The 12325-nt window shown below is 46.3% G+C and overlaps 1 long non-coding RNA gene across 1 annotated transcript in view; it reads left to right on the top strand.

The window, feature by feature from the left end:
• Positions 1 to 280: 280 nt before the first annotated feature.
• The window catches only part of LOC109319904, a 103722-nt gene continuing 91677 nt past the window's right edge, over positions 281 to 12325 (top strand). The window contains exon 1 of the long non-coding RNA XR_002103666.1: positions 281 to 381. This is a non-coding gene — a long non-coding RNA (uncharacterized LOC109319904). The remainder of the gene's footprint in view (positions 382 to 12325) is intronic.

The raw sequence follows: 12325 nt of genomic DNA, 5'->3' as shown, positions 1-12325 counted from the left end.
TCCAGGCCTGGGCCCAGGAACTCCTGGGGGGAAGGTGTTGCCAATCGTATGAGTTATTCATTTTTGACCCAGTTTTCATTCACTCGTAGGCCAGCCACAATGAGCAATACAAAGCAAACAAGAAGAACTATTTACATACCTATTTTGCATACATTGGGAATATTCTAATAAGTATGCAAATAGGTCCTCCATAACTCACCAGTACATGAATGAGAACACCTCTGCAGCAGCAAGAGGGGAAGAGGTTCCTTTCTCTGCTGGAATCCAGCTCCTGGAGAAGAGAAGAGAAGGCCTGTAATCCTTTTCTTGCCCAGTGCCCCAAACCATCTTAATCTGCTCATGTTTTTGAACTGTGCTTGGTGTGCCTATTGGGTGTTCAAGGTGGGTGGGTGGCAAAATTTATGTGGGAGGGATTGTACCTGAATTTATGCTGTATTTGTCTAGTTGCACCAAAGCCCCATGATCACCATGGTGGTTTTCCCAGGGATAAGGGATAACCACCTTTCTGGCATGGGGTAGTACCTGTGGAGATAATGTATAGTTACACTCTGTTCATTGCCTGTGGGAAGATCTTAGCTTTATGCCCACTTTATGGAAATGGGAGTGTAGTTTATTGTGTAGTAAGCATGTGCACATATTTATTGTGCAGTAAACTTTGCTACTGTCAAGTAAATTTGCTACCTGCAAATGCAAGTAGCAAATTTACTCTCAAATACTTAAGGTGAAGTAATGCATGTGTAGACAACAACTGGGAGCACATTTACTCATAGTAACCCCACCACTAAGGGACCAGCCTGAGCTCAGCTCCAGGGCCCCTGGGCTGGGAGCCTCCTTGACAGCTCCAGCCCCAGGCCCTTTGAAAACCTGAAGGAAATTTGAGCCCTGGGGCACAATAGCAGGGAGCTTGGGGGGACTCTTGGCCTCTGCTGCCCCTGCACAGGCCATGGGCTAGCCACACCAGCCTGGGGGGACATGGTCCACTGCTGCCACTACCACCACAACTGGTGCTCCCACGGTGGGGCATCCTCAGATTCTGCACCTCCTCCACCCAGGCCTTGAGGAAGAGCTCCCTCTGTGCCTCACAGATGTTATGCAGCATGAGAGATTGCGACGATGACCTGGGGGATGTTGTCCTTGGTGAACTTGAGGTGGGTTGTGAGGGTGCACCAATGTCCCTTGAGGCAGTGCAGGTCCACGTCAGACACTGGTTGAAGTGGGTTTGGCAGAGGTTCAGCTGGCTGGTGTAGGGCAACATCAGCCAGGGAAGAAGTGGTTAAATGGGGTCCCCAATAAGTAGGGTTGGGACGATGATAGTGCCAAGCTGGGGGTCCAGCATCCCCAGTGTAAAGCACCTGTTCTACGCCAGAGTTGGCAGGCACAGTTCCAAAACATTCAGGTGTCATAGGCACTGCCTGCCCAGCTGGCACTCACCTTGGTGAAGGTGATGCAGTGGTTGATAATGACTTGGAGCACAAAAAACTGAAAGCCCCCTGGCTCTAGTAGGTGTGGTCCCTGTGGGGTGGGCAGGTGATAGGAATGTGGGCCCCATCCAGGGCCCCAATATACTGGGGGAATCCCAGGGTATGGAACCCCACCACCACCTCCAGGGAGTTGTGCATGCAGACCGTGGTGTTCCCCAGCATGTCCTGGGGGGCATCATACTCCTCCCAGGGTACTGTTCCTCAGTGGTCTCCAGGGAGGTGGCATGCTGAGGGGGTGACCCATTTAGCAGAGGTTAGTGGGCTAGCTTCAGCAATACAATGGCCATCTGGGCATCTGCGGGCAGGGGTAGCTGCATGTTGGTGTCCTGCCACTCCAGGTGCAGGCAGAGCTGCTTTGAGGTCCTGGAAGGTGGCCCATGTCATGTGGAAGGCCTCCAGCCAGGCAGACTGGATGAGATTCAGCCACCAGTCCTGGCAGCCCTGTGCATTGGGTCTGGGCATTCTGTTGCTGCGCATGGCAGAGCCCATGGTGGCCAGCGTGGCAGGCCAACAGGGCCAGCGTGGTGGCCAGTAGGAGCCTGGGGCACTGGGTGTCACTGCCAGGGGCAGGGGCTGGAGCAGCCATGGTGCAGGGAGGCAGAGGCTATGGTGCAAGTAGCAAATGTGTATGCTGCTCCTGGCTAGAAATGCAGCTGGCCAGGGAGCATGGAGTGGGGCTGCCTTCTAAAGATAGCCTTCAGCCACAGACAGCTGTGGCCGGAGCCTCCAGTTACCCCTGGTGGTGGCAGGGGCCCTTTGCAGAGCCCCAGGAAGCAAGACCAGTCATTGCTAGAAGCAGCATATCTGCTCCCACATCTCTGCACATGTAGATGACTGCCTGGGAGAGTTTACTTGTGAGTAGTTTACTCACAAGTAAACTGGTTCTGCATGAAATGCACGTTGACATAACCAGTGAACTTCTATCTATATGCTGTTTTGTGATGCTTCCAACAATCTGGTCTCACTTTCAAAAATGTGAATTTGAAAAAGAACGAATAAAATTTGTTGGATATATAATTAGGAAAAATGAAATTCAGCCAGACCTAGATTTAAAAAAAGGCATCACATGCCTTATCCGAATCTCGATGTTCCTGTCATAAGATGATTGCTGGGTATGCCCAACCAGTTTGGAAAGTTTTTGCCAAATTTAGCTCAGCTAACAAAATCCATAAGAGAACTTGTTAAAGGATGCTATATCGTGGTCTGGGGGATACACAAGAAGGAATATTCAGTATTCTTTAAAAATCAAAGAACCGGTGGCATCAGCACCTGTTTGTTTGAGACAGTATTTGGTTAATTATCACATGATAGTCAGAGCAGGCCTCTTTATATGGTTTGGAGCAGTACTCATTCAAGCACAAGTAGAAGGACACCAGGGAATTGTTGCGTTTATATCAAGATGTTTTACAGACACTGAACAACACTATGCTCAAATGGAAAAAGAAGTCTTGGAAGTCACTTGGGCCTGTGAACACTTCAGCTCTTACCTGCTTGGCCTGAGTTTTAAAATAGAAAACAGATCACAAATCCCTGGTGGCATTGCTGAGATCCAAAGTCTTGGATGACCTTCCACCCAGAATTCAGAGATTTCAAGTACAACTAATGTGATTTTCTTTCACTATTGAACATCTACTAGGGAAACTGCTGATTGCTGCAGATACTGTATCGGAAGCACCAGTTAGGCAGCCACCAACAGGAGAAGAAATAACTTGGGAAAAATATATTAATATATATTTTGACTATGTTTGATAGCCTTGCCAGCATCTGATACTAGACTTGAGCAAATGAGAAAGGAGAAATGATAGGATTACGCTTGGTAGGAACTAGTTTTTTTTTGTCAAAATGCATGGGGCCACAGGACACAACTTCCAAAAGACCTGCAACCATATTGGCAGGACTGAAATGATCTCCATATAGTCAAAGGTCTGCTCCTTAAAGGAAGAGGCATTGTGATTACTCAGGTGCTTCAGGAAGAAATGCTTTCAAAGATCCATGAAGGATACCAGGGTATAAACAAATGCACAGCAAGAACACAACAATCTGTATGGTGGCCCAGGCTGAATAAGCAAATGCAGATTTTAGCAGAAGGTTGTAAGGCATCTTTGACAGCAAAGATGGGTAACAGCGCTTCATAGTGGGCACACAAGACCCTTGATGTGCATGACTACTGGTTGATGTTACATGCATTTGCAAACAGCTGCCTCAGGACCTTGCACTCGGACCAGTACTGTATGCAGTCATGATCATGTCCTCAGGTCACCATTTCCTTTGTAATCCAGTGATACAGTCTTGTTTGCTGGCTTGACTGGAACACCCTCTGAATTGAATTTCACCCCAGATGGCAATGAGATCAGTTACCTCTTCCTTGGTCTGGTTGCTGCTGTGCTTGGTCTGAGCACTGAACTTGCTAGATTGGGAAACCATGGGAGAGGGAGGCAAGCTGGTTGTGTGGAACACAGACATCCTACACTGGTAGTGACCAGAGGATGTTGGCTATGATAGTAGTCCTGAGTGGGTGGTGAACAAACAAAAAAGCTGGCTAATTGCCATGCAGGGCAATTAATAGGTCAGAGTGGGCATTAAAGTTTGGTGGCCAGGACCAGAGCGACCAGATATAGTGCTGGAGTGACCTGGATTGGGGTCACAAAGTAGAAATTGGGGTGCCTAGAGGACTGGCTAGTTCACCAGCTCTGCAGTACTATCACAGCATAAATACACAGACATCCTCAGAATTAAAGTATGACAATCTGTGACCAGGTATTATCTTGCAAACATTTGGGGGCATTTGTTACATGACAAGGGGCAAGAGTGTCTGTTCACTTGCATTTTGTGCTGGCATAAAAAAATGTACAGTCTATTGAGATTAACCTTTTGAAGAGCTAGGTCAGTTCTGAAGGTGAAATTTAGGCTACAAACTGAAATCTATAATTGGTCTTAGAGGCAGTGAGTGTCACGGCATCTAATTCTTAGCCACATCACCATCAGTGTCATACAAAAGCCCTGAGTTAGGTGTTTCAGGTCCCTAATCAGTGCAGGAGGAAAGTTGGTTACTTTAAAAAGGAATTTACAAAAGCTAAAAAGGAGCTGCCTGAGGCTGCCAATGGGGGAAATTCTGAGGTCAGATGTTTCTTAAATCCCATCCTCTCACCTCTTGGGATTCCTACCTTGGACTGATCTCTTGTAAGGTGTCCCTGATGCCCTTTCTTTTGAATCTGTTCACGTCACTTCTCATGAAACAGAAGAATGGATGTTGTCTCCCTCTTATCCAGTAGAGTAACAGTTGGGTTGCTCACCCAGGATTGGCAAGATCTTGTTTCAATTCCTACCTCTGCCTGAGGGAATCAAACCTATATCTCCAGTCACCTAGGAAAGCATCTCAAGTTAAAGAGTAATGTACAGTGGAATAGGTCATCCTTTTGGTTGTTCTGTTTCACATTGCGTTAAATGATTAAAGATTAATCAAGAGAGTGAATAATTCTCTAAAGCACTAGTTAAACGGAATCACATGACAAGAGTCTTGGGTTCTTGACCGTTCTTTCAATGTGAAATTCTGGGTATTATAATCCATACCAATACTGGGTATTATAATCCATACCAAATCCTGGGATCATGGATTGGAGCCCAGGGCTCCCTTTGAACAGGTAAGTGCCCCAATCACTAGAGTAGGGGCATTGTGCACACAATTGCTGAACTCCCATCCTTCTTCTGGCTGGATGCATCTTTAAATTATGTTTGCAAAAAGTGGAGGAGGAGGGGAGAGCACCTTTACCCTGGGACACCCTATAGGCACCTGCTATTGCATTTATCTGTAAGATGGGAGAGGAGGGTGAAAGGATTTGGGCACCTACATTCAGGGAGATTTCTTTTGGATGCAGATTAAAATACCCAAGGTATGGAGATGTGTGGTATTTATGGCACACCCTATCCTGTGCATTTGCCTATTGGCTTGGTCAGGTAACATCCCACTCATGATGCTGTCTTTAAGTGTCCCCTGCATGCCTACTAGTTTGGATCCCCTTATGAGGTGCTTAAATGTCCATGTGTGTTGTACAGGGAGGCACTTAACTCAGGGTTACAGCGTCTAAATCCTTTAGAGCAGCCAAGCCTTAAGTAGTTTTGAAAATTTTACCCATAAACCTAGACCATAAGTGCTACTGAACAACTGTTTTTAAAACTAGAGATTTATACTTTAAAACATTTTTCACATAGCAAAGTAGGAACCCAATTTGAGGATTACAGCTCTGAGTGCTACAATAATAAGAATGCTACAAGTTTTATGCAAATCAGATTGATTTCTTGCTTCTAAAGTAATATGGTAGATTTTTTTATTGTGATGGATATATGTGCCCTTTGTGAGGAGAGGAGACAAATATTATGGATGTATGCAATTTTAGAAATGTTTTTATGTAGAAAGATTGATATGAAAAAAAAATCAAAAGGTCAAAAGTATCAGGTATGGGAAGAACTGAGCAATGTGTACTACCACTCAGAAAAAGATGGTAGTTAATAGTTAGTTTTACCTGCTTCAGACAGACAGCTCTAAATGTATGCAGCTCTATGGAATATTAACGCATTTGTATTTTGCTCTTGGGGTAGTGGCATATGAAGATCCTCTCCTATTTCCTAGCACAGCACTCTAACCACCCCACCTGAACCACTAGAAAAAATGGATGCAGGACAGTGCAGCTTCAAGAGCAAAAGCCCCAGCTACAACCTCTCCAAGACAGCAGCCACCTTACTGAGTCCAATATCCCTAGCCTTTTCTTTTCTTACTGGCCCCATATACCCTACATATCACCCTCCCTTGGCTTCCCAGGGGTCCAGCTTCTAAAGCAGCTCCAGAAAAGGGACCACTGTAGCATTCTATGTACACCCAAGGATTCCCATTAATTTCAACTGGCATTTTGGGCATACAGAAAATGGAGACTTAAGGTCAGTTTTCTATGGCTTTCTTTCTATCTTTGCATTCTGATTATAGCAGTCTTTTTGTCTCGCCCATTTTCCAATGAATCTGGATGAAACTGCTCTTGCCAGAGAATAGAGAAATAAGAAAGAGAACTTTCAGGCATTAAGAATGAAAATTTATTTTTTTCTTGGAGGATTTCAGAATATGATTTTTTCAGCCTTGCACCAAAAGTTTGTCCGGTGCTCCTTCTGTGTAGACATGCTATCTTTTCATTTCACTAACTTCCTTGTTTATTTCATTGATTTATGGAATGTCTATCACCATACCCTCATGGGTTTCTGCAAGAACAGGTCATAGGTTAAGCCTCAATGGATTTTGTATGCCATACAAAAATTCTTTTCACATATTGTATAAGCATTTATCTAAGGGCTTTTAAATCTTTATCTCTAAGACAATGTATTCATGCTAGAAAGAATTGCTCCATGTTTCAATGTTTTTCATTTCTGATTTTTAGTTGCAGGCCCTAAAGGACCTATTACGTGGTAGGAGATAGCAGGCATTAAAACATCTCCTATCTTGGTTACTACCTCTGAGTGTGCACTACATGACACTATACAGATAATTGGGTCAGCTTGACAATAACAAATATGACAGACCATGGCAACCATTTTATTCCTTATGAATAAAATGAAAATGAAATAATCAGTGTTCTTATTGTCAGCCAATCACAAGAAACAGCATTTGATGCAGGAATTATAGGGTGAAATTTATGGCCCATGTTATACAGATCAGACTAGATGATCATAACAATTCCTGCAGACCTTAAAATTTATTATTCTCTATGTACTAATAAGGCTCTATATAATGTGCACTAAGCCTGTAATTTATATGAGCTTTTATTCACTTTATTTTATCCTATTTTTTGTTGTAACCTAGGAGCCCTTCTCTTAAAATGGAACCCCATTCAACTAGATGCTGTACAAGCCAAACAAAAAGATAATTCCTGTCCCATGAGACCAGATTCTCAAATGGTGTGAATTGGAGTGGTTTTAATAGATAAATACCCATTTATATCAGCTGAAAATCTGTATATACTATTTCATCTGTATATACTATTTCCTCGCTGCATTTGGCTCTGTTTTTTAGAATCTATTCTGACACAATGAAATATTGTTGTTACAATACATTCTTTAACCATTACATGAGGGACTTTATAAATGTTTTTTGTTCTTCTTCATAAGTTTTCTGTCAAGAAATGGAACTGAAAGGATTGATGGAAATCTGAATTCCTTCAGATCTTTAAATACAAGCTGATGTTCAGATTGCTAGCCTGGTTTCCTGCCAGCCTGCCTACCCACCTGCTAGTGAGAAACTAGGTTAGCTGGCATTTAGCATACCAGTTCATTCACCCTTGCCTGGTGGACAGGAGGGCCCCTGGTTTAACAGGCTGCCTCAATTTGTGTTCAATTCCCTGGGAGCTTGCCTGTCTGACTACTCCAGTTGCCTGGGATTCTTTATTCTACAGGCAACCTGGCTGCCAGGCCAATGACCCTCCTATCTCCTTGGTCTGTTAGTGCTCTGGACTTCTCAGTTCTCCTGACTAGCTAGCTCTATGGGGTGCCCAAATTTCTATGCTGCAGGTAGGCAACATTATTTGGCCAGATTGCTGAAAAAAATACATCTACCTTGGAAGGTGCTGGAGTGCCAACATGCTGGAGCCCAGAGCAGCTGTTTGAAGCCTCCCAGCTACAGCCAGTCCATGGAGTCTGGTCTGCTTGCAGCAGGGCTTGCAGCCTCCCAGCTGCCTGCTGGGAGCAGCCTGGCCTCCATGGCTGGCAGCAGCTGCTTAGAGCCTGGGCTGGCAGTGGTGTGCCAAGCAAAATGACCTTGTGAGCCATGGTTGGCATGTGTACCGGGGGTTGCTGACCCCTGTTCTATGTACTGGATGCCCACTTCCTCAGGCTGCTGGGCTCCAAGGTTCCTTGGGATACCGGTTTCTCTCAAATATATGCTCTGGATGTCTAGTACTCCAGATATGGAATGGCAGCCAGCTTCCCAAAATGTCAAAAGAATGTCAAGCATGGTTCCAAAAGATCCAAACAAGTTTTTAGTTTTTTTCTGTGGATGATTTTGTTTTGTTTTGATTAAAAACCAACTGGAAAAAAACTGCCAGAATTTTCTATAAAGTAGGAATTCAACAGGATTTCCCATCTTCAAAAAGGGTAGGAAGGAGGACCCGGGAAACTATAAGCCAGTTAGTCTTACCTCGATCCTGGGCAAGCTTTTTGAGAAAATTATTCTGGCGCATATCCACGAGGGGCCAACAGGGGAGATCATGCTTAGAGGCAACCAATATAGGTTCATTAGTGGCAGATCCTGTCAGACCAACCTGGTGGCCTTCTATGATCAGATCACCAAATCATTAGATGCAGAGGTAGCAGTGGTCATAGTTTTCCTGGACTTCTGGAAGGCCTTTGACATTGTCTCTCACCCTGTTCTCATTAAGAAACTGGGGGACTGTGGTGTCGGCATTCACACAGTCAAATGGGTCACCAACTGGCTGGACGGCCGCACCCAGAGAGTGGCGTCCAGTTCTGGGCGCCGCACTTCAAGAGGGATGTGGACAACATGGAGAGGGTCCAGAGGAGGGCCACTCGCATGATCAAGGGGCAGCAGGGCAGGCCCTATGAGGAAAGGCTAAGGGACCTGAACCTGTTCAGCCTCCAGAAGAGAAGGCTTATGGGGGATCTAGTGGCCTGTTACAAACTAGTCAGAGGGGATCAGCAGGCACTGGAGAAGTCCCTGTTCCCCCAAGCACTACCAGGAGTGACCAGCAATAATGGTCACAAGCTGGCAGAGGGTAGATTTAGGCTAGATATCAGGAGGCACTACTTCACGGTCAGGGCAGCTAGAATCTGGAACCAACTTCCAAGAGAAGTGGTGCTGGCTCCTACCCTGGGGGTCTTTAAGAGGAGGCTAGTTGTACACCTTGCTGGGGTTGTTTGACCCCAGTACTCATTCCTGCCATGGCAGGGGGCAGACTAGATGATCTACTCAGGTCCTTTCCAACCCTAGAAACTATGAAACTATAGGAGTCACCATATATTTGATAATTAAAAAAATAATATAGAATTTCAATCTGGGAGATTTAATAGCTTGTTTCTGATTCTAAGCCTATTCCTTTTAAAATATTCAATAAATACTCATTTCACTTCTGGTTCAATTTTTGTATGATCCTAAAAATCACTGGATTAGAAAAGGAAGAGCCCTTTAATAAAATAATGTAGTTGGGGGTCTATGCATATTATAGATGCACAATAACAGATTAGACAAAACTTTTGAAAAAAACATGACTATCATCTCAAGCACTGGGATTGGATGGAGATCATAAACTGGAAATTGGTATCTTCAAATGCTACACTAAGATTAAACTGAACACATGGAAATTACAAGATATGATATCAAGGGCTATAGGCTGTACAGGAGGGATAGGACAAGGAGGAAAGGTGGGGGCGTGGCACGCTACATTAAGGAGGAATACACATCTTCGTCAATTAGCAAAGAATCAGAGGAGGAACGCTCTGAAGTGCTCTGGGTTAAAATACAGGGCAGTTGAGGGAAAAGAGATTTAATGGTGGGGTTCTACTACAGACCACCCAACCAAGGGGAAGAGCTAGACCAGGAATTCTTAAGTCAGCTCACGGAGGTAGTTAGGTCAAAGGATGTGGCCATCATGAGTGACCTGAACTTTCCAGGCATCTGCTGGGAAGAGCAGTCAGCCAGGTCTGACTGCTCATGTAGGTTCCTAGCCAGAATGCAGGACCGCCATCTAACCCAGGAGGTGCACAGCCCCACCAGGGGAGATGCCTTGTTGGACTTGGTGCTGGCCACGGGTGACGACTTGGTGAGGCGGCTGCGGGTGCTCGACCACCTGGGCGACAGTGATCATCACCTGCTGGAATTCAGCATCCAGTGTAAAGTGGCTAAGGCCTACAGTAAGGCAGCAGCCCTAGATTTCAGGAGGGCGGACTTCAATGAGCTAAGGAGAATAGTTGGGGAAGCACTGAGGTCTCAGAGGGGAGGGGAGCTAGGTGTCCAAGAAGAGCAGTTGCTCCTTAAGGAGATGATGCTCCAAGACCAAAGAGAGGTAATCCCAACACAGATCAAAGGGGGCAGGAGGGCGCAAAAGCCCCCATGGCTCACCAAAAGCATCCGGGAATGTCTCTTAGCTAAAAGGGAGGTGCACACCTGATGGAAGGGAGGGGCCATCACCAGGGAGGACTATACTGCAGTTGCTCGGGGATGCAGGGGGGCAGTCAGGGAGGCCAAGGTGGAGATGGAACTAGAACTAGCTTCCCAGATCAAGGACAACAAGAAGTCTTTTTTTAAATACATAGGGGGCAAAAAGAAGGTTCCGGGTAATGTGGGACCCCTGCAGGACAAGCTAGGAAATTTGTCACACCAGATGACAAAGCTAACATATTTAATGATTTCTTTGCCTCCATTTTCCTGAGCAGGGACTGGAACATCCACCCCCCCTCTGGGACCCCCTTAGACCCAAGGGGAGGTACACCTCAGCCAAGGGTTAGTGAGGAACTAGTTAGGGAACTTCTGGAGGGACTGGATATATAACTAGTTAGGGAACTTCTGGAGGGAGCTGGTCTGGACAATCTCCACCCTCGAGTACTGAGGGAATTGGCTGAGGTCATTGCAGGACCCTTGGCACGGTTTTATGAGCACTCATGGTGCTCTGGTGTGGTGCCAGAGGACTGGAAGAGGGTCAATGTGGTTCCCATCTTCAAAAAGGGGAGGAAGGAGGACCCGGGAAACTATAGGCCAGTTAGTCTTACCTCAATCCTAGGCAAGCTTTTTGAGAGAATTGTTCTGGCACATGTCCACAAGGGGTAAGGGATTATGGTTAGGGAAAACCAACACGGGTTCATTAGCGGCAGGTCCTATCAGAGCAACCTGGTAGCCTTCTATGACCAGATCACCAAATCCTTAGATGCAGGGGTAGCAGTGGTCATAGTCTTCCTGGACTTCCGGAAGGCCTTCGACACTGTCTCTCACCCCATTCTCATTAAGAAACTGGGGGACTGTGGTGTTGGCATCTGCACAGTCAAATGGGTCACCAACTGGCTGGACGGCCGCACCCAGAGAGTGGTGGTGGATGGGTTATTTCAACTTGGAGGGATGTAGGCAGTGGGGTCCTCAGGGCTCTGTCCTCAGGCCCACACTGTTCAACATCTTCATCAGTGACTTGGACGTGTGGGTAAATAGCACCCTGTTCAAATTTGCTGATGACACTAAGATGTGGGGGGATGTGGGCACACTAGAAGGGAGGAATAGGCTGCAATCAGACCTAGACAGGTTAGAGGGGTGGGCAGATGAGAATAGGATGGGATTAAACACCGATAAGTGCAAGGTGCTGCACCTGGGGAGGAACAATCAGCACCATACCTACAGGCTGGGGAACTCCCTTCTCGTCAGGGCAGAGGCAGAAAATGATCTTGGAGTCGTCATTGATGCCAAGATGAACATGGGCTGGCAGTGTGGGGATGCAGTCAGGAAGGCCAACCGCACCTTGTCATGCATGCACAGATGCAGCTCAAGCAAGACCAAGGAGGTCATCCTCCCCCTCTATGTGGCACTGGTCAGGCCGCAGGTGGAGTACTGTGTCCAGTTCTGGGTGCCACACTTCAAGAGGGATGTGGACAACATGGAGAGGGTCCAGAGGAGGACCACTCACATGATCAGGGGTCAGCAGGGCAGGCGCTACGAGGAGAGGCTATGGGACCTGAACCTGTTCAGCCTCCAGAAGAGAAGGCTTATGGGGGATCTAGTGGCCTGTTACAAACTAGTCAGAGGGGATCAGCAGGCACTGGAGGAGTCCCTGTTCCCCCGAGCACTACCAGGAGTGACCAGCAATAATGGTCAC

Source organism: Crocodylus porosus, unplaced genomic scaffold (assembly GCF_001723895.1).
Source record: "Crocodylus porosus isolate Cpor-Errol unplaced genomic scaffold, CroPor_comp1, whole genome shotgun sequence".
NCBI classification, from domain to species: domain Eukaryota; kingdom Metazoa; phylum Chordata; order Crocodylia; family Crocodylidae; genus Crocodylus; species Crocodylus porosus.
This window is presented reverse-complemented; position numbering and strand designations above follow the sequence as displayed.